Source organism: Gadus morhua, chromosome 8 (genome assembly GCF_902167405.1).
Source record: "Gadus morhua chromosome 8, gadMor3.0, whole genome shotgun sequence".
Taxonomy (NCBI): Eukaryota; Metazoa; Chordata; class Actinopteri; order Gadiformes; family Gadidae; genus Gadus; species Gadus morhua.
This window is the reverse complement of record NC_044055.1, coordinates 29,510,765-29,531,317: the sequence shown is the minus strand read 5'-3', so window position 1 is coordinate 29,531,317 and position 20,553 is coordinate 29,510,765. Positions and strand designations below refer to the sequence as shown.

Genomic DNA, 20,553 nt, shown 5'->3' with positions numbered 1-20,553 from the left:
CGCTGCCGTGGCCAGAGACGGGACTTGTACAGAAACAATGATTAGATCCATAATGAATGAATGAATACGTTATTCCAGACTCAGAGTTACATATTTGAACGCAATGCATTACACTGCTTTGGCGTCATCGTTTGCGTGATCTTTTGAAGAAACGTAGCGTTGCAAAACCTGGGATGGACTAAGGTGGACCGCCGTCATTGCAGCTCTCTGCTACGTCACTACACTGTCCACATGTTTCACAAATAGAGTTTGAGGAGACGTCGTCAGAGTCTGTATGTTGCTTAAATTCTCCAAAACAGTGGGCGCTAAAGATCAGCGCACGGTAGGCCATTGCATCCAATGAGCTCGAGTTGAAAATAGTATAATGCTTACAGCACCTGGTATTCCCAGGCGGTCACCCATCCAAGTACTAACCAGGCCCGACCCTGCTTAGCTTCCGAGATCAGACGAGATCGGGCGTGCCTAAGGTGGTATGGCCGTAAGCAATTATAGACTTGACCATATTAGCTTTTATACAGGGGGAGGACGTAAGGAGTGAGAGCGCTGCCGTGGCCAGAGACGGGACTTGTACAGAAACAATGATTAGATCCATAATGAATGAATGAATACGTTATTCCAGACTCAGAGTTACATATTTGAACGCAATGCATTACACTGCTTGGGCGTCATCGTTTGCGTGATCTTTTGAAGAAACGTAGCGTTGCAAAACCTGGGATGGACTAAGGTGGACCGCCGTCATTGCAGCTCTCTGCTACGTCACTACACTGTCCACATGTTTCACAAATAGAGTTTGAGGAGACGTCGTCAGAGTCTGTATGTTGCTTAAATTCTCCAACACAGTGGGCGCTAAAGATCAGCGCACGGTAGGCCATTGCATCCAATGAGCTCGAGTTGAAAAAGTATAATGCTTACAGCACCTGGTATTCCCAGGCGGTCACCCATCCAAGTACTAACCAGGCCCGACCCTGCTTAGCTTCCGAGATCAGACGAGATCGGGCGTGCCTAAGGTGGTATGGCCGTAAGCAATTATAGACTTGACCATATTAGCTTTTATACAGGGGGAGGACGTAAGGAGTGAGAGCGCTGCCGTGGCCAGAGACGGGACTTGTACAGAAACAATGATTAGATCCATAATGAATGAATGAATACGTTATTCCAGACTCAGAGTTACATATTTGAACGCAATGCATTACACTGCTTGGGCGTCATCGTTTGCGTGATCTTTTGAAGAAACGTAGCGTTGCAAAACCTGGGATGGACTAAGGTGGACCGCCGTCATTGCAGCTCTCTGCTACGTCACTACACTGTCCACATGTTTCACAAATAGAGTTTGAGGAGACGTCGTCAGAGTCTGTATGTTGCTTAAATTCTCCAAAACAGTGGGCGCTAAAGATCAGCGCACGGTAGGCCATTGCATCCAATGAGCTCGAGTTGAAAAAGTATAATGCTTACAGCACCTGGTATTCCCAGGCGGTCACCCATCCAAGTACTAACCAGGCCCGACCCTGCTTAGCTTCCGAGATCAGACGAGATCGGGCGTGCCTAAGGTGGTATGGCCGTAAGCAATTATAGACTTGACCATATTAGCTTTTATACAGGGGGAGGACGTAAGGAGTGAGAGCGCTGCCGTGGCCAGAGACGGGACTTGTAAAGAAACAATGATTAGATCCATAATGAATGAATGAATACGTTATTCCAGACTCAGAGTTACATATTTGAACGCAATGCATTACACTGCTTGGGCGTCATCGTTTGCGTGATCTTTTGAAGAAACGTAGCGTTGCAAAACCTGGGATGGACTAAGGTGGACCGCCGTCATTGCAGCTCTCTGCTACGTCACTACACTGTCCACATGTTTCACAAATAGAGTTTGAGGAGACGTCGTCAGAGTCTGTATGTTGCTTAAATTCTCCAAAACAGTGGGCGCTAAAGATCAGCGCACGGTAGGCCATTGCATCCAATGAGCTCGAGTTGAAAAAGTATAATGCTTACAGCACCTGGTATTCCCAGGCGGTCACCCATCCAAGTACTAACCAGGCCCGACCCTGCTTAGCTTCCGAGATCAGACGAGATCGGGCGTGCCTAAGGTGGTATGGCCGTAAGCAATTATAGACTTGACCATATTAGCTTTTATACAGGGGGAGGACGTAAGGAGTGAGAGCGCTGCCGTGGCCAGAGACGGGACTTGTACAGAAACAATGATTAGATCCATAATGAATGAATGAATACGTTATTCCAGACTCAGAGTTACATATTTGAACGCAATGCATTACACTGCTTGGGCGTCATCGTTTGCGTGATCTTTTGAAGAAACGTAGCGTTGCAAAACCTGGGATGGACTAAGGTGGACCGCCGTCATTGCAGCTCTCTGCTACGTCACTACACTGTCCACATGTTTCACAAATAGAGTTTGAGGAGACGTCGTCAGAGTCTGTATGTTGCTTAAATTCTCCAAAACAGTGGGCGCTAAAGATCAGCGCACGGTAGGCCATTGCATCCAATGAGCTCGAGTTGAAAAAGTATAATGCTTACAGCACCTGGTATTCCCAGGCGGTCACCCATCCAAGTACTAACCAGGCCCGACCCTGCTTAGCTTCCGAGATCAGACGAGATCGGGCGTGCCTAAGGTGGTATGGCCGTAAGCATTTATAGACTTGACCATATTAGCTTTTATACAGGGGGAGGACGTAAGGAGTGAGAGCGCTGCCGTGGCCAGAGACGGGACTTGTACAGAAACAATGATTAGATCCATAATGAATGAATGAATACGTTATTCCAGACTCAGAGTTACATATTTGAACGCAATGCATTACACTGCTTTGGCGTCATCGTTTGCGTGATCTTTTGAAGAAACGTAGCGTTGCAAAACCTGGGATGGACTAAGGTGGACCGCCGTCATTGCAGCTCTCTGCTACGTCACTACACTGTCCACATGTTTCACAAATAGAGTTTGAGGAGACGTCGTCAGAGTCTGTATGTTGCTTAAATTCTCCAAAACAGTGGGCGCTAAAGATCAGCGCACGGTAGGCCATTGCATCCAATGAGCTCGAGTTGAAAAAGTATAATGCTTACAGCACCTGGTATTCCCAGGCGGTCACCCATCCAAGTACTAACCAGGCCCGACCCTGCTTAGCTTCCGAGATCAGACGAGATCGGGCGTGCCTAAGGTGGTATGGCCGTAAGCATTTATAGACTTGACCATATTAGCTTTTATACAGGAGGAGGACGTAAGGAGTGAGAGCGCTGCCGTGGCCAGAGACGGGACTTGTACAGAAACAATGATTAGATCCATAATGAATGAATGAATACGTTATTCCAGACTCAGAGTTACATATTTGAACGCAATGCATGACACTGCTTGGGCGTCATCGTTTGCGTGATCTTTTGAAGAAACGTAGCGTTGCAAAACCTGGGATGGACTAAGGTGGACCGCCGTCATTGCAGCTCTCTGCTACGTCACTACACTGTCCACATGTTTCACAAATAGAGTTTGAGGAGACGTCGTCAGAGTCTGTATGTTGCTTAAATTCTCCAAAACAGTGGGCGCTAAAGATCAGCGCACGGTAGGCCATTGCATCCAATGAGCTCGAGTTGAAAAAGTATAATGCTTACAGCACCTGGTATTCCCAGGCGGTCACCCATCCAAGTACTAACCAGGCCCGACCCTGCTTAGCTTCCGAGATCAGACGAGATCGGGCGTGCCTAAGGTGGTATGGCCGTAAGCATTTATAGACTTGACCATATTAGCTTGTATACAGGGGGAGGACGTAAGGAGTGAGAGCGCTGCCGTGGCCAGAGACGGGACTTGTACAGAAACAATGATTAGATCCATAATGAATGAATGAATACGTTATTCCAGACTCAGAGTTACATATTTGAACGCAATGCATTACACTGCTTTGGCGTCATCGTTTGCGTGATCTTTTGAAGAAACGTAGCGTTGCAAAACCTGGGATGGACTAAGGTGGACCGCCGTCATTGCAGCTCTCTGCTACGTCACTACACTGTCCACATGTTTCACAAATAGAGTTTGAGGAGACGTCGTCAGAGTCTGTATGTTGCTTAAATTCTCCAAAACAGTGGGCGCTAAAGATCAGCGCACGGTAGGCCATTGCATCCAATGAGCTCGAGTTGAAAAAGTATAATGCTTACAGCACCTGGTATTCCCAGGCGGTCACCCATCCAAGTACTAACCAGGCCCGACCCTGCTTAGCTTCCGATATCAGACGAGATCGGGCGTGCCTAAGGTGGTATGGCCGTAAGCATTTATAGACTTGACCATATTAGCTTTTATACAGGGGGAGGACGTAAGGAGTGAGAGCGCTGCCGTGGCCAGAGACGGGACTTGTACAGAAACAATGATTAGATCCATAATGAATGAATGAATACGTTATTCCAGACTCAGAGTTACATATTTGAACGCAATGCATTACACTGCTTGGGCGTCATCGTTTGCGTGATCTTTTGAAGAAACGTAGCGTTGCAAAACCTGGGATGGACTAAGGTGGACCGCCGTCATTGCAGCTCTCTGCTACGTCACTACACTGTCCACATGTTTCACAAATAGAGTTTGAGGAGACGTCGTCAGAGTCTGTATGTTGCTTAAATTCTCCAAAACAGTGGGCGCTAAAGATCAGCGCACGGTAGGCCATTGCATCCAATGAGCTCGAGTTGAAAAAGTATAATGCTTACAGCACCTGGTATTCCCAGGCGGTCACCCATCCAAGTACTAACCAGGCCCGACCCTGCTTAGCTTCCGAGATCAGACGAGATCGGGCGTGCCTAAGGTGGTATGGCCGTAAGCATTTATAGACTTGACCATATTAGCTTTTATACAGGGGGAGGACGTAAGGAGTGAGAGCGCTGCCGTGGCCAGAGACGGGACTTGTACAGAAACAATGATTAGATCCATAATGAATGAATGAATACGTTATTCCAGACTCAGAGTTACATATTTGAACGCAATGCATTACACTGCTTGGGCGTCATCGTTTGCGTGATCTTTTGAAGAAACGTAGCGTTGCAAAACCTGGGATGGACTAAGGTGGACCGCCGTCATTGCAGCTCTCTGCTACGTCACTACACTGTCCACATGTTTCACAAATAGAGTTTGAGGAGACGTCGTCAGAGTCTGTATGTTGCTTAAATTCTCCAAAACAGTGGGCGCTAAAGATCAGCGCACGGTAGGCCATTGCATCCAATGAGCTCGAGTTGAAATAGTATAATGCTTACAGCACCTGGTATTCCCAGGCGGTCACCCATCCAAGTACTAACCAGGCCCGACCCTGCTTAGCTTCCGAGATCAGACGAGATCGGGCGTGCCTAAGGTGGTATGGCCGTAAGCATTTATAGACTTGACCATATTAGCTTTTATACAGGGGGAGGACGTAAGGAGTGAGAGCGCTGCCGTGGCCAGAGACGGGACTTGTACAGAAACAATGATTAGATCCATAATGAATGAATGAATACGTTATTCCAGACTCAGAGTTACATATTTGAACGCAATGCATTACACTGCTTGGGCGTCATCGTTTGCGTGATCTTTTGAAGAAACGTAGCGTTGCAAAACCTGGGATGGACTAAGGTGGACCGCCGTCATTGCAGCTCTCTGCTACGTCACTACACTGTCCACATGTTTCACAAATAGAGTTTGAGGAGACGTCGTCAGAGTCTGTATGTTGCTTAAATTCTCCAAAACAGTGGGCGCTAAAGATCAGCGCACGGTAGGCCATTGCATCCAATGAGCTCGAGTTGAAAAAGTATAATGCTTACAGCACCTGGTATTCCCAGGCGGTCACCCATCCAAGTACTAACCAGGCCCGACCCTGCTTAGCTTCCGAGATCAGACGAGATCGGGCGTGCCTTTTTTTTTTTTTTTTTATCTTTTTTTATTATTTTCCAGTTCACACATTTACAGCAACCGATAACAGAGTATTATTTACATACATCATCTCTGAGAAAAAAAACTTTTACACACCCAACTTAATCCCCTTCCCTTATCCTTCCCACATCACTTAATCCTAATGAAGACAGCACAAATGTTGCGCCAAATCAGAAAATACAGATCAATCTGCATGCCCCAGTCTTTTCACCAGTTAAACAAAATCTCCCCTCCCTCCCCTTCAAAGACTAATTTACTCCCACTCAAAAAGAAATGTTCCGCCTTCTCCCCTCCATACTTATACATTAAGTTCACATCTCTTTTCATTATTGATTTAAACAACATTTTTATTTTCACTTTCCGCCCCTCAAAGTGTGCGTAGTTCCTCCTGCAGACGACCGCGAGTCTGGCATGACTCAAAACAAAATTCATTAAACAAAAATTAACGTCTATTCTTTTTTCAAACGTGCCAAACAAAAACAATGTCCTCCACCCTCCCTCCAAGTCCAACTCAGCAGCCCAGTTATCTTTCAACAGTTCTTTCAAAAACTCAAAGAAATCAACTAACTCCCCACAGTCCAAAAAATAATGTAAAAAGCTCTCATGACCACTTTTGCAAACATCACACATCACATTTACATCATTATTAATCTTATTTAGCACCACGTTTGTATAAATCCTATTGTGTCTGATCAAGAAATCGTTGTTCTCACACTCTATACTATTATACCTTATCCCCATATTTGACCATATTTTCTTTACATTCAAACCCACAAACACTCTGCTCCACACTTTCTCAGCTGCCGGCTCCTTCATCACATCCACTATCAACCATCTGTATACTTTCTTCACACTCATTTCTCCCATTTTAATCTTTTTCCCATTCTCCATCACATATAGCTCAGGCATACTTGTCTCTCCCTTCACCACACATTCACTTTGTATGATCCTGGCCCACTCTAAGGGTATACTGGTTTTAATCTTTTCATATATTTTATTTATTTTCTCTCTATTATCCATCCCCTCCAGGTCACATACCTGATCATATATGCAATTATTTCTTAAGAATCCTGGGATGACCTCATAAATGATGTCCTTTATTTGTCTAATCCCTCCTTCTATGAATTTTGGCTCATATAATGTTTTGCCATTGTGTTTAATTTTTTCGTTTAAAAACAGGGGCAGTTTTACCAACGGTAGTATCCTCTCACATTCATATTGCATCTTAGGTAAGAATTTCCTCCAGGCTTCAAAGACCTCCCTATAAAATTCTGGTATGGTTATCGTCATTGACTGTTTTAGGCCCATGTACCACACATACTGTCCTATGCCACCCACATCATTCATATATTTCTCCATAAAATCCTTCCACCCATATTTATATCCTCCCACAATATATTTCTTCACCGTTTTAATCCTTAATGCTGTCTTTTTTGTTTCTATATCTAATAAATTCAGCCCTCCTTCACACCTTTTTCCCACCAGTGTCCCATGTGCAATCTTAACTCCTTTCCCCTCCCATATAAAATCACACACAATTTTGTTAAGGTCGTTCTTAACCCATATTGGCATTTCTAATACAGACAACACATACACATAGCCTGATAGTAGCAAACTATTAACCACTGTAACCTTTCCCTTTAACCTGAGCTTCCTTGCCTTCCACCTCCCACATACAGTTTTTATTTTGTTGATAACTCCTGTCCATGTTGTCTCAGTTGCCTCTTTAGTTTCAACACCTAAATATATGCCCAACACTTTAATATACCTATCCTGCACCCTTAAACCTACTCCCTCTCTCTCTATGTTACCTATATACATTATTTCTGATTTTTCTTTATTTATTCTAGCGCCCGACGCTCTCCCATATATCTCTGCCAATTCTAGCACCCTTTTCACACTGTTCCCATCCCTCACCGTTATTGTTGTGTCGTCTGCATATTGATTTATTGTATGTATGCTCCCAGATGGTAGTTGTATGCCCTGAACTCTTGCGTCGTTTTTAATTAGTAAGGCCAGGGGCTCTGCCGAAATGGCATAGAGCAACGCCGATAGGGGACATCCCTGCCTTATCGATCTCCCAAGACAAAATCTGTCAGTCAGCACTCCATTTACTTTGACACAGCTCCTTGCACCCTCGTACAACCTCCTGACCCACCCCACTAATCTCTCTCCAAATCCAAATCTCACCAGTAATCTAAATAAAAACTCATGCTCCACCCTATCAAATGCTTTATTCCAATCTATAGCTAACACTATTCCCCCTGTTCCGTCTCTCTTCATGAATTCTATTGTATCCCTAACTGTCGCTATTGTGTCAGCTATATCCCTACCTGGTATACTGTAACTTTGAGATGTTTTGATTATATCCCCTATCACTCGTTTTATTCTGTTAGCCAACACCTTGGCCAGAATTTTGTAATCTACATTTAGCAGACTTATAGGCCTATAATTCTGCAAGTCTAGTTTACTTCCTTTCTTCTTAAAAACTAAGGTAATCACACCTTCTACCATCCTACCCTGCACTATCCCTGTTTTCTCAGTCTCCCTGAATACCTCTACTAAAATTGATGCCATCTGCTCCTTATATACTTTATAAAATTCAATCCCTATCCCATCACTCCCAGGACTCTTCCCGCTTTTCAGCCCCTCTATCGCCTCCATCACCTCCATCCTACTTATCTCTCTGTCACACCATTTACTATCGTCCACACTCAGCTTGCTTTCGACACTATCCAGTACCTCCACTATACTGTCCTCCTCTAATCCACCTCTCTGATATAACTCCCCATAAAACTCTTGCACCCTCTCCAGTATGGCCACATAGTCTGCTACTACCTCCCCCTCCTTTTTCCTGATTTCGTGTATATATGTCCTGCTTTGTTTGCTTTTTTCTAGGCCCAGAAAATACGCTGTGCACCTTTCTCCCTCCAGCGCATATTTAGCTTTGCTCCGTAAAATTGCTCCTCTACATTTCTCTGCCTCATATCTCTGAAGTTCCATCTTTACCTCTATATAATTCTCCATGCTGTAACCTTCTTCATTCTCTGCTTTACTCAGCTCTACCCTCAGTCTTTCCCTCAACTCCTTCTCTTTCTTCATCATTTTCACTTTTCTTTTCTTACTGTACCAAATGCTTATTGATTTAATCTTATTCTTCACTTTCTCCCATATCTCCCCAATCTGAGTATCTGCCCTATTCTCTTCAACATATTCTTTAATTTTCTCATTCTCCATATCTAATAACTCCCTAATCTGTTGTTTATATTCATCCTCTTCAATATAACCTGCATTCAAAATCCACATCCCTCCCCCTATCTCCTCTCTCCCTACTTTAATTCTGAATCTCACCCCGTCGTGGTCACTCAGTGCATTTATTTCATGTCTTATTCTGTCTACATGTTTTATGTTCTCTCCCTGTGTTAAAACCAAATCTATCCTGCTTTGTTTCAGTACACCATCCCTCATTTGTCTCCTGGTGAATTCCCTCCTCTCTGGATTCTCATTTCTCCACACATCTACTAAATTCTTGTCCTTCATCATGTCTAACAAGCTCTCCCTCGACTTTTCCCATCTGAACACTACACCTTGCCCTATATCTAACCTGCTACATTTAGTATTAAAATCCCCTACTATTATACATCTCCCAATCACTAGCCCTTTCAGCTCCTCTATTATAATTCTTTTATCTATTTCTATATTCGGAACATATATATTAATTAGTCTAAACAACACATTTTGATACTTAAACTCTATGACTATTATCCTCCCTGTCCTATCTTTATATATCTCTTTTATCTCATCTACCCTATGTTTTTTAATCATTATAGCCACCCCTCTTGCGTTCTTAGCCCCGTTATTATAATAAATCTCCCCCCCCCACACCTCCTTTACCTCTATAACTTTTACGTCATCCCAATTTGTCTCCTGTATGCATAGGATGTCACTTCTATATATATTTAAAAGTGACCTCAGTTTGCCTCTGTCCCTTAAACCATTCACATTAACAGAAGTTACTGTGGTCATGAGAGCTAAAAGAAAGAAAATATTTAAACCAAAAACCAAAGCAAGACTCACATGCCAGACCGCGGTCCTTTACTTCTCACTCCCCGTGTCTTCTCCTCCTCATGCTTTCCTTTTGGCGGCCAGTTCTTTTGTCTTCTTCCCTCCTTTTCGTCCTCTGCCCTCCTGTCTTTGCTCCTCATCTATTTTTTCCACCGGTTGTTCTGCTCTCCCTCGTTCATCGTCTGTATCCTCCGCCACATCATCGTCCTCCGCTTTTCCCCCCTGCTCCATCATCTGTTCGTCACCGTCCTTCTCAGCACTGTCGCCGCTGTCAGATCTATACCGCCATTCCAGTTCTTTTTCCGCTTCCTCGTTCTCACCTCCCGTCTCCTCTTCAGCTCCCCTTCCGTCATCGCTCTCTCCGTCTTTATCCTCCATTTGTTCTCCTCTCTCCTCCTCTCTCGCCGCTGCGTTCCGTTCCTCACACTCCCGCGCATAATGCCCTGTCTTCTGGCACCTGAAGCACTTGAAATCAGGGCACTCCCTGAAGATGTGTCCTGGCTTGATGCAGAGTCGGCACACCCGCACCTGTCGATCATGTATCACTCTAAAGTACTCCGCTCCTCTCAGTGTCTCTAACTTGGTTGAGTACGGGAGTGATCGTACCTGCTCATTAAAGCGGACTTTTAAAAATCTTGTCCCGTCCGCAATCTCCGTCCCCGGCCACTTGCGCCGTTTGATGACAGATATTGGCCGCACACCCCACTCCTCCAGCCTTGCCAGTATTGTTGCATCTTCCATGTAAACAGGCAAGTTAATAAATGACACCACCATGTCACTGTTCACAATCTCCCTGCCATGCACTAAGGCTCCTTTTACACGCACGCCATCCAGGAGCTTGCGCTTTCCCACCTCATCCTTCATGGTGATTTCATAGTTTTTTTCCCCTCTCACACGGCATCCGCTCACCACTCCACATTGCACTGCTACTTCCCGCAGAATATCCATCATGGAAATCACCGCTGTTCCCTCCACCTCAACGTCCACTGTCAGCTCTTTCCCGTACTCTTTCTGCCGTCCTTCTCCCGTTTCTGGCCGATTCTCAATCCCGTTCCTTCCCTCTTCCTCCAGTGCTCCAACTCCACTGCTAGGCATTGTCTGCTCCGGTCCTTTGTCTGCTGCCATGTGGTCCATCCGTCAAATGAAAGCCTCCCCAAACAGCAAAAAAAGCTGTGGGGAGATTTAGAACTATAATTAAATTACGATTTTGTCAAAAGAATATAATCTACAAATCAACAAGAAGAAAAAAACACCAGGCTGCTGTATCAGCCTACTCTGCCAACAAACTTTTTCCTGCTTCCTTCACTTCCTGCTTTGCGCACCTGAACGAGATCAGACGAGATCGGGCGTGCCTAAGGTGGTATGGCGGTAAGCAATTATAGACTTGACCATATTAGCTTTTATACAGGGAGGACGTAGGAGTGAGAGCGCTGCCGTGGCCAGAGACGGGACTAGTACAGAAACAATGATTAGATCCATATTGAATGAATGAATACGGTATTCCAGACTCAGAGTTACATATTTGAACGCAATGCATTACACTGCTTGGGCGTCATTGTTTGCGTGATCTTTTGAAGAAACGTAGCGTTGCAAAACCTGGGATGGACTAAGGTGGACCGCCGTCATTGCAGCTCTCTGCTACGTCACTACACTGTCCAGATGTTTCACAAATAGAGTTTGAGGAGACGTCGGCAGTGTCTGTATGTTGCTTAAATTCTCCAAAACAGTGGGCGCTAAAGATCAGCGCACGGTAGGCCATTGCATCCAATGAGCTCGAGTTGAAAAAGTATATTGCTTACAGCACCTGGTATTCCCAGGCGGTCACCCATCCAAGTACTAACCAGGCCCGACCCTGCTTAGCTTCCGAGATCAGACGAGATCGGGCGTGCCTAAGGTGGTATGGCCGTAAGCAATTATAGACTTGACCATATTAGCTTTTATACAGGAGGAGGACGTAAGGAGTGAGAGCGCTGCCGTGGCCAGAGACGGGACTTGTACAGAAACAATGATTAGATCCATAATGAATGAATGAATACGTTATTCCAGACTCAGAGTTACATATTTGAACGCAATGCATTACACTGCTTGGGCGTCATCGTTTGCGTGATCTTTTGAAGAAACGTAGCGTTGCAAAACCTGGGATGGACTAAGGTGGACCGCCGTCATTGCAGCTCTCTGCTACGTCACTACACTGTCCACATGTTTCACAAATAGAGTTTGAGGAGACGTCGTCAGAGTCTGTATGTTGCTTAAATTCTCCAAAACAGTGGGCGCTAAAGATCAGCGCACGGTAGGCCATTGCATCCAATGAGCTCGAGTTGAAAAAGTATATTGCTTACAGCACCTGGTATTCCCAGGCGGTCACCCATCCAAGTACTAACCAGGCCCGACCCTGCTTAGCTTCCGAGATCAGACGAGAATCGGGCGTGCCTAAGGTGGTATGGCCGTAAGCAATTATAGACTTGACCATATTAGCTTTTATACAGGAGGAGGACGTAAGGAGTGAGAGCGCTGCCGTGGCCAGAGACGGGACTTGTACAGAAACAATGAGTAGATCCATAATGAATGAATGAATACGTTATTCCAGACTCAGAGTTACATATTTGAACGCAATGCATTACACTGCTTGGGTGTCATCGTTTGCGTGATCTTTTGAAGAAACGTAGCGTTGCAAAACCTGGGATGGACTAAGGTGGACCGCCGTCATTGCAGCTCTCTGCTACGTCACTACACTGTCCACATGTTTCACAAATAGAGTTTGAGGAGACGTCGTCAGAGTCTGTATGTTGCTTAAATTCTCCAAAACAGTGGGCGCTAAAGATCAGCGCACGGTAGGCCATTGCATCCAATGAGCTCGAGTTGAAAAAGTATAATTGCTTACAGCACCTGGTATTCCCAGGCGGTCACCCATCCAAGTACTAACCAGGCCCGTCCCTGCTTAGCTTCCGAGATCAGACGAGATCGGCCGTGCCTAAGGTGGTATGGCCGTAAGCAATTATAGTCTTGACCATATTAGCTTTTATACAGGAGGAGGACGTAAGGAGTGAGAGCGCTGCCGTGGCCAGAGACGGGACTTGTACAGAAACAATGATTAGATCCATAATGAATGAATGAATACGTTATTCCAGACTCAGTTACATATTTGAACGCAATGCATTACACTGCTTGGGCGTCATCGTTTGCGTGATCTTTTGAAGAAACGTAGCGTTGCAAAACCTGGGATGGACTCAGGTGGACCGCCGTCATTGCAGCTCTCTGCTACGTCACTACACTGTCCACATGTTTCACAAATAGAGTTTGAGGAGACGTCGTCAGAGTCTGTATGTTGCTTAAATTCTCCAAAACAGTGGGCGCTAAAGATCAGCGCACGGTAGGCCATTGCATCCAATGAGCTCGAGTTGAAAAAGTATAATGCTTACAGCACCTGGTATTCCCAGGCGGTCACCCGTCCAAGTACTAACCAGGCCTGACCCTGCTTAGCTTCCGAGATCAGACGAGATCGGGCGTGCCTAAGGTGGTATGGCCAAAAGCATTTATAGACTTGACCATATTAGCTTTTATACAGGGGGAGGACGTAAGGAGTGAGAGCGCTGCCGTGGCCAGAGACGGGACTTGTACAGAAACAATGATTAGATCCATAAGGAAGGAATGAATACGTTATTCCAGACTCAGAGTTACATATTTGAACGCAATGCATTACACTGCTTTGGCGTCATCGTTTGCGTGATCTTTTGAAGAAACGTGGCGTTGCAAAACCTGGGATGGACTAAGGTGGACCGCCGTCATTGCAGCTCTCTGCTACGTCACTACACTGTCCACATGTTTCACAAATAGAGTTTGAGGAGATGTCGTCAGAGTCTGTATGTTGCTTAAATTCTCCAAAACAGTGGGCGCTAAAGATCAGCGCACGGTAGGCCATTGCATCCAATGAGCTCGAGTTGAAAAAGTATAATGCTTACAGCACCTGGTATTCCCAGGCGGTCACCCATCCAAGTACTAACCAGGCCCGACCCTGCTTAGCTTCCAAGATCAGACGAGATCGGGCGTGCCTAAGGTGGTATGGCCGTAATCATTTATAGACTTGACCATATTAGATTTCATACAGGGGGAGGACGTAAGGAGTGAGAGCGCTGCCGTGGCCAGAGACGGGACTTGTACAGAAACAATGATTAGATCCATAAGGAAGGAATGAATACGTTATTCCAGACTCAGAGTTACATATTTGAACGCAATGCATTACACTGCTTTGGCGTCATCGTTTGCGTGATCTTTTTGAAGAAACGTGGCGTTGCAAAACCTGGGATGGACTAAGGTGGCCCGCCGTCATTGCAGCTCTCTGCTACGTCACTACACTGTCCACATGTTTCACAAATAGAGTTTGAGGAGACGTCGTCAGAGTCTGTATGTTGCTTAAATTCTCCAAAACAGTGGGCGCTAAAGATCAGCGCACGGTAGGCCATTGCATCCAATGAGCTCGAGTTGAAAAAGTATAATGCTTACAGCACCTGGTATTCCCAGGAGGTCACCCATCCAAGTACTAACCAGACCCGACCCTGCTTAGCTTCCGAGATCAGACGAGATCGGTCGTGCCTAAGGTGGTTTGGCCGTAAGCATTTATAGACTTGACCATATTAGCTTTTATACAGGGGGAGGACGTAAGGAGTGAGAGCGCTGCCGTGGCCAGAGACGGGACTTGTACAGAAACAATGATTAGATCCATAAGGAAGGAATGAATACGTTATTCCAGACTCAGAGTTACATATTTGAACGCAATGCATTACACTGCTTTGGCGTCATCGTTTGCGTGATCTTTTGAAGAAACGTGGCGTTGCAAAACCTGGGATGGACTAGGGTGGACCGCCGTCATTGCAGCTCTCTGCTACGTCACTACACTGTCCACATGTTTCACAAATAGAGTTTGAGGAGACGTCGTCAGAGTCTGTATGGTGCTTAAATTCTCCAAAACAGTGGGCGCTAAAGATCAGCGCACGGTAGGCCATTGCATCCAATGAGCTCGAGTTGAAAAAGTATAATGCTTACAGCACCTGGTATTCCCAGGCGGTCACCCATCCAAGTACTAACCAGGCCCGACCCTGCTTAGCTTCCGAGATCAGACGAGATCGGGCGTGCCTAAGGAGGTATGGCCGTAAGCATTTATAGACTTGACCATATTAGCTTTTATACAGGGGGAGGACGTAAGGAGTGAGAGCGCTGCCGTGGCCAGAGACGGGACTTGTACAGAAACAATGATTAGATCCATAATGAATGAATGAATACGTTATTCCAGACTCAGAGTTACATATTTGAACGCAATGCATTACACTGCTTGGGCGTCATCGTTTGCGTGATCTTTTGAAGAAACGTAGCGTTGCAAAACCTGGGATGGACTAAGGTGGACCGCCGTCATTGCAGCTAACTGCTACGTCACTACACTGTCCACATGTTTCACAAATAGAGTTTGAGGAGACGTCGTCAGAGTCTGTATGTTGCTTAAATTCTCCAAAACAGTGGGCGCTAAAGATCAGCGCACGGTAGGCCATTGCATCCAATGAGCTCGAGTTGAAAAAGTATAATGCTTACAGCACCTGGTATTCCCAGGCGGTCACCCATCCAAGTACTAACCAGGCCCGACCCTGCTTAGCTTCCGAGATCAGACGAGATCGGGCGTGCCTAAGGTGGTATGGCCGTAAGCATTTATAGACTTGACCATATTAGCTTTTATACAGGGGGAGGACGTAAGGCGTGAGAGCGCTGCCGTGGCCAGAGACGGGACTTGTACAGAAACAATGATTAGATCCATAAGGAAGGAATGAATACATTATTCCAGACTCAGAGTTACATATTTGAACGCAATGCATTACACTGCTTTGGCGTCATCGTTTGCGTGATCTTTTGAAGAAACGTGGCGTTGCAAAACCTGGGATGGACTAAGGTGGACCGCCGTCATTGCAGCTCTCTGCTACGTCACTACACTGTCCACATGTTTCACAAATAGAGTTTGAGGAGATGTCGTCAGAGTCTGTATGTTGCTTAAATTCTCCAAAACAGTGGGCGCTAAAGATCAGCGCACGGTAGGCCATTGCATCCAATGAGCTCGAGTTGAAAAAGTATATTGCTTACAGCACCTGGTATTGCCAGGCGGTCACCCATCCAAGTACTAACCAGGCCCAAACCTGCTTAGCTTCCAAGATCAGACGAGATCGGGCGTGCCTAAGGTGGTATGGCGGTAAGCAATTATAGACTTGACCATATTAGCTTTTATACAGGAGGAGTGAGAGCGCTGCCGTGGCCAAAGACGGGACTAGTACAGAAACAATGATTAGATCCATATTGAATGAATGAATACGGTATTCCAGACTCAGAGTTACATATTTGAACGCAATGCATTACACTGCTTGGGCGTCATTGTTTGCGTGATCTTTTGAAGAAACGTAGCGTTGCAAAACCTGGGATGGACTAAGGTGGACCGCCGTCATTGCAGCTCTCTGCTACGTCACTACACTGTCCAGATGTTTCACAAATAGAGTTTGAGGAGACGTCGGCAGTGTCTGTATGTTGCTTAAATTCTCCAAAACAGTGGGCGCTAAAGATCAGCGCACGGTAGGCCATTGCATCCAATGAGCTCGAGTTGAAAAAGTATATTGCTTACAGCACCTGGTATTCCCAAGCGGTCACCCATCCAAGTACTAACCACGCCCGACCCTGCTTAGCTTCCGAGATCAGACGAGATCGGGCGTTCCGAAGGTGGTGTGGCCATAAGCAATTATAGACTTGACCATTTTAGCTTTTATACAGGAGGAGGACGTAAGGAGTGAGAGCGCTGCCGTGGCCAGAGACGGGACTTGTACAGAAACAATGATTAGATCCATAAGGAAGGAATTAATATGTTATTTTGCGCCACCGGAATGTCGTTGTGCTCTACACTTGAGTTTCACTTGCTCCCCCGCCCTCCCCCGCCCTGTCGGAAAAACCACTCCTGTCTGATTGGTCTGTTTCATTTACTGGGCCAAAACCACGCATGGTTTGATTGGACTGTTTCATTTGCGTCCCGAGACGTGATTGGCTGCCGGCGGGGAGCGCAAGTTATCATAAGCTCCTCCAGCCGAAAAATGTCCACTACTTTGAAAGTTTTCAACCGTCACTAGTGTTCTACCATCACGTAATTAAATGAATCGTGGAAACTGATTTAAAATGCGGTCAGACGACTCGGTTATATGTTATAGACCATAGAGTGTGTGTGGTATGTGTGTCGATAGTGTTTAAATGTGGTCGATAGGGTTTAAATGTGGTCGACAGGGTTTACATGTTTAAATGTGGTCGATAGTGTTTATATATGGTCGATAGGGTTTACATGTGGTCGATAGGGTTTAAATGTGGTCCATAGTGTTTAAATGTGGTCCATAGTGTTTAAATGTGGGCGATAGTGTTTAAATGTGGTCGATAGGGTTTACGTGTGGTCCATAGTGTTTAAATGTGGGTGATAGTGTTTAAATGTGGGCGATAGTGTTTACATGTGGTCGATAGGGTTTACATGTGGTCCATAGTGTTTACGTGTGGTCCATAGTGTTTAAATGTGGGTGATAGTGTTTAAATGTGGGCGATAGTGTTTACATGTGGTCGATAGGGTTTACATGTGGTCCATAGTGTTTACATGTGGTCCATAGTGTTTACATGTGGTCGATAGTGTTTACATGTGGTCGATAGTGTTTACATGTGGTCGATATTGTTTAAATGTGATCGATAGTGTTAAATGTTCTTTTCCCTCACTCTCCACCTCATCCCTAACTCTCCACCTCAAGCTGGTGTGTAGTGAGCGTTCTGGCACCGATTGGCTGCCGTGCATCACCCAAGTGGGTGCTACATATTGGTGGTGGTTAGTGAGGTCCCCCCTTCACTTTAGGCGTCTTTGAGTGTTATTAATTAATATTATTCTTCATGTTTAACCTCTGTTTTCCTTTTATTCCTAGTCTGTTTAACATAGTTTTGAATTATGACTATATGCTCTGTAAGGTGACCTTGGGTGTCTTGAAAGGCGCCTCTAAATTAAATGTATTATTATTATTATTATAAAGGCTGGGGCGAATTTCGAATTATAAATATGTAAAACTTGTTGTTGAAAGTACGGAGAGTCGCGATTCCCATTGAAACTGGTGGCGCGGCGGTTAGCATTCACAACGAGTGCTGTTAAATCGTGAAAAATGCATTAAAATGTGATAGGACGACTCGGTTATATGCTATAGACCCTAGTGTGTATGTGGTATAAATGCTGGGACGAATTACGAATTATAAATATGTTAAACTTAATGTTGAAATTACGGAGAGTCGCGATTCCCATTGAAACTGGTGGCGCGGCGGTTAGCATTCACAACGAGTGCTGTTAAATCGTGAAAAATGCATTCAAATGTGAGAGGACGACTCGGTTATATGCTATAGACCCTAGTGTGTATGTGGTATAAATGCTGGGACGAATTACGAATTATAAATATGTTAAACTTAATGTTGAAATTACGGAGAGTCGCGATTCCCATTGAAACTGCTGGCGCGGCGGTTAGCATTCACAACGAGTGCTGTTAAATCGTGAAAAATGCATTAAAATGTGATAGGACGACTCGGTTATATGCTATAGACCCTAGTGTGTATGTGGTATAAATGCTGGGACGAATTTCGAATTATAAATATGTAAAACTAATGGTTGAAAGTACGGCGGGGCGTCGCGTGTAATTGTGTGTAATTATTAGTGTAATTGTGATCTAAATGTGAAATTATTAATGTGTGATTTCGGTGTTTGTAATGCAACCGTGATTTGCAAATGAGAGGTGTTAAGAGTGGGTGGAGGGCAACAGGTCACTCTCAGGCTAAACCTAATGTTCTATTGACAATAACGTTGACAGTATTACCCTAACACCCCTAATGGTTATAGGCCTCTTTTTATATATTGGGTAAAAACCTCTAATTTGCCGAAATTGAGTCCCCCCCCCAGGTACTTGGTGAGCTAAGCACTCTGCGTATAGGGAGCGGCGGGCCTGCCTAATGGGCTGATCTCCTGACATTAACATTGATATCAACATTGTTATCTTAACACCCAATTAGTACATTTTAATACACTTGACTGACTTGTTTTGTTTCTTCTTGTCTTTCAGGAAATGTCTTTTGTTCCCCGTTTCCGGTTCGAACCCCCTTCCTCTGAGCTCACCCCCTTCGCACCTCTGATGCCTCCAACGCCGGGCTGTTTCGACCCATGGTGAAGGCCGTCGCCAGGCGTAGGTTGTGCGAGGGCTCCGTGTCTACCAGGGGGCTGGGCGACGCGCGGGTGTGGTTCAGGGTGCACTCACACCGGACCTACAAGTCCCTGTATGGCGCGCGGGACCAAGAGAGTCGAACGTAAGGGGTGTGTGTGTGTGTGTGTGTGTGTGTGTGTGTGTGTGTGTGTGTGTGTGTGTGTGTGTGTGTGTGTGTGTGCGCGCATCCATTTCATTTGACCTAGACTAAAAGAGTTCTATATTGCCTTGTGTTCAGAGTCCGACAGCGCTGCTGCTCCTCCTCCTCCTCTTCCATCAAAGAGGAAGCACAGGGGGGCGCCACGCTTCAAGTCTCACCTGAGGCAGGACACCCGGGTGCTGGAGGAGCAAAAGGGGAAGCCCCAATGCCAGACGGGGGACCCCTGCCCCACGTGCGCCCAACCCAGGACCCTGGACACGGGGCACGCGCTCTACAAGAGCAGCGTGTACTGCGAGTCGGAGGCGGGCCCTGGGTGCCTCACCGCTCGTGAGTGGCTCATCAGCCAACAGGCCCTGGAGGACGCCGGGAAGGTGCCCAGGACCACCCTGTGGAACATCGCCCGCAGGAAGGAGGGGCAGGTCGGCGGCTCCTCTTCCCCTGGACGCAAACCGCACTAGCTGCAGATCTACCAGCGGTGCCTCCAGCCGGCGCAGAAAGACTTTGGCCATAGTCGGTAAGAGGGGGAGAGTTTCTGCTCCCTCTACGTCGGCAAAGGCGTAGACCTGTGGCTGGCCGAGAGGAGGGACCGCAAGAGGCGAAAGCCAAAGAGGTGAATTGATTGTTTCTGAATGTGTTTCGAAGTAAACTGCTTGCATTTACCTAAAGAACTAAAATTCGACGTTGAAATCCGTTCACCAGGAAGCAGAGGAAGCAGCGGGAGGAGAGGAGGGTGAAGGGCCCGGCGTCAGACCTTGGAGAGGAACACAGCCCCGGCAGAGTGTGAGGCTGCTCCTCCCCGGGAACCCCCCTCCTGTGTTGTGCTTGTTGTTATTTAATAAATCTATTTGTATTACACACGCTTGTCCCTTCTTTTTAGTTTAAGCAACAAGTCCACAACAACAATGATAACAAATGTTTTGTTTAGTTGAATAATAAAAAAGCAATACATTAAAAGCGTCTCGAAATAAAGCCATTCTTTAAGAAACAATCACATTGAAAACAAAGCCTTCTTTAATAAGCAATACATTGAATATAAAGCCATTCTTTAATAAACAAATGCATTGAAAATAAAGCCTTCTTTGATAAACAAGCGATGTATTGCAATAACGGACACAGGTTGAATTAGACAAACGCTTGTTTAACGGACACAGGTTGAATTAGACAACGCT

General features: G+C 45.7%; 1 long non-coding RNA gene, 18 other non-coding genes and 2 pseudogenes across 19 annotated transcripts; 1 reads left to right on the top strand and 20 right to left on the bottom strand.

Moving 5' to 3' along the window:
* Positions 1 to 365: 365 nt before the first annotated feature.
* On the bottom strand, positions 366 to 484 carry LOC115549716 (5S ribosomal RNA). Its single transcript, XR_003977828.1, has one exon. It is a non-coding gene; the product is annotated as a 5S ribosomal RNA (ribosomal RNA).
* Positions 485 to 905: 421 nt separating this feature from the next.
* On the bottom strand, positions 906 to 1,024 carry LOC115549715 (5S ribosomal RNA). Its single transcript, XR_003977827.1, has one exon. It is a non-coding gene; the product is annotated as a 5S ribosomal RNA (ribosomal RNA).
* A 421-nt stretch (positions 1,025 to 1,445) lies between these two features.
* On the bottom strand, positions 1,446 to 1,564 carry LOC115549714 (5S ribosomal RNA). The gene has a single exon (XR_003977826.1). It is a non-coding gene; the product is annotated as a 5S ribosomal RNA (ribosomal RNA).
* Positions 1,565 to 1,985: 421 nt separating this feature from the next.
* Positions 1,986 to 2,104, bottom strand: LOC115549709 (5S ribosomal RNA). Its single transcript, XR_003977821.1, has one exon. It is a non-coding gene; the product is annotated as a 5S ribosomal RNA (ribosomal RNA).
* Positions 2,105 to 2,525: 421 nt separating this feature from the next.
* LOC115549699 (5S ribosomal RNA) lies at positions 2,526 to 2,644 on the bottom strand. Its single transcript, XR_003977811.1, has one exon. It is a non-coding gene; the product is annotated as a 5S ribosomal RNA (ribosomal RNA).
* Positions 2,645 to 3,065: 421 nt separating this feature from the next.
* On the bottom strand, positions 3,066 to 3,184 carry LOC115549693 (5S ribosomal RNA). Its single transcript, XR_003977810.1, has one exon. It is a non-coding gene; the product is annotated as a 5S ribosomal RNA (ribosomal RNA).
* Positions 3,185 to 3,605: 421 nt separating this feature from the next.
* LOC115549756 (5S ribosomal RNA) lies at positions 3,606 to 3,724 on the bottom strand. Its single transcript, XR_003977866.1, has one exon. It is a non-coding gene; the product is annotated as a 5S ribosomal RNA (ribosomal RNA).
* A 421-nt stretch (positions 3,725 to 4,145) lies between these two features.
* On the bottom strand, positions 4,146 to 4,264 carry LOC115549737 (5S ribosomal RNA). The gene has a single exon (XR_003977848.1). It is a non-coding gene; the product is annotated as a 5S ribosomal RNA (ribosomal RNA).
* Positions 4,265 to 4,685: 421 nt separating this feature from the next.
* Positions 4,686 to 4,804, bottom strand: LOC115549744 (5S ribosomal RNA). Its single transcript, XR_003977855.1, has one exon. It is a non-coding gene; the product is annotated as a 5S ribosomal RNA (ribosomal RNA).
* Positions 4,805 to 5,225: 421 nt separating this feature from the next.
* LOC115549733 (5S ribosomal RNA) lies at positions 5,226 to 5,344 on the bottom strand. Its single transcript, XR_003977844.1, has one exon. It is a non-coding gene; the product is annotated as a 5S ribosomal RNA (ribosomal RNA).
* A 6,394-nt stretch (positions 5,345 to 11,738) lies between these two features.
* On the bottom strand, positions 11,739 to 11,857 carry LOC115549721 (5S ribosomal RNA). Its single transcript, XR_003977833.1, has one exon. It is a non-coding gene; the product is annotated as a 5S ribosomal RNA (ribosomal RNA).
* A 421-nt stretch (positions 11,858 to 12,278) lies between these two features.
* Positions 12,279 to 12,398, bottom strand: LOC115549745 (5S ribosomal RNA). Its single transcript, XR_003977856.1, has one exon. It is a non-coding gene; the product is annotated as a 5S ribosomal RNA (ribosomal RNA).
* A 422-nt stretch (positions 12,399 to 12,820) lies between these two features.
* Positions 12,821 to 12,939, bottom strand: LOC115549742 (5S ribosomal RNA). Its single transcript, XR_003977853.1, has one exon. It is a non-coding gene; the product is annotated as a 5S ribosomal RNA (ribosomal RNA).
* A 419-nt stretch (positions 12,940 to 13,358) lies between these two features.
* On the bottom strand, positions 13,359 to 13,477 carry LOC115549760 (uncharacterized; annotated as a pseudogene).
* A 421-nt stretch (positions 13,478 to 13,898) lies between these two features.
* On the bottom strand, positions 13,899 to 14,017 carry LOC115549747 (5S ribosomal RNA). The gene has a single exon (XR_003977857.1). It is a non-coding gene; the product is annotated as a 5S ribosomal RNA (ribosomal RNA).
* Positions 14,018 to 14,439: 422 nt separating this feature from the next.
* Positions 14,440 to 14,558, bottom strand: LOC115549755 (5S ribosomal RNA). The gene has a single exon (XR_003977865.1). It is a non-coding gene; the product is annotated as a 5S ribosomal RNA (ribosomal RNA).
* Positions 14,559 to 14,979: 421 nt separating this feature from the next.
* LOC115549729 (5S ribosomal RNA) lies at positions 14,980 to 15,098 on the bottom strand. The gene has a single exon (XR_003977841.1). It is a non-coding gene; the product is annotated as a 5S ribosomal RNA (ribosomal RNA).
* A 421-nt stretch (positions 15,099 to 15,519) lies between these two features.
* On the bottom strand, positions 15,520 to 15,638 carry LOC115549687 (5S ribosomal RNA). The gene has a single exon (XR_003977809.1). It is a non-coding gene; the product is annotated as a 5S ribosomal RNA (ribosomal RNA).
* A 421-nt stretch (positions 15,639 to 16,059) lies between these two features.
* On the bottom strand, positions 16,060 to 16,178 carry LOC115549689 (uncharacterized; annotated as a pseudogene).
* A 410-nt stretch (positions 16,179 to 16,588) lies between these two features.
* LOC115549754 (5S ribosomal RNA) lies at positions 16,589 to 16,707 on the bottom strand. Its single transcript, XR_003977864.1, has one exon. It is a non-coding gene; the product is annotated as a 5S ribosomal RNA (ribosomal RNA).
* A 3,206-nt stretch (positions 16,708 to 19,913) lies between these two features.
* Positions 19,914 to 20,239, top strand: LOC115549492 (uncharacterized). The gene is made up of 2 exons (XR_003977778.1): positions 19,914 to 19,994; positions 20,084 to 20,239. It is a non-coding gene; the product is annotated as an uncharacterized LOC115549492 (long non-coding RNA).
* The last annotated feature ends 314 nt before the right edge of the window (positions 20,240 to 20,553 follow it).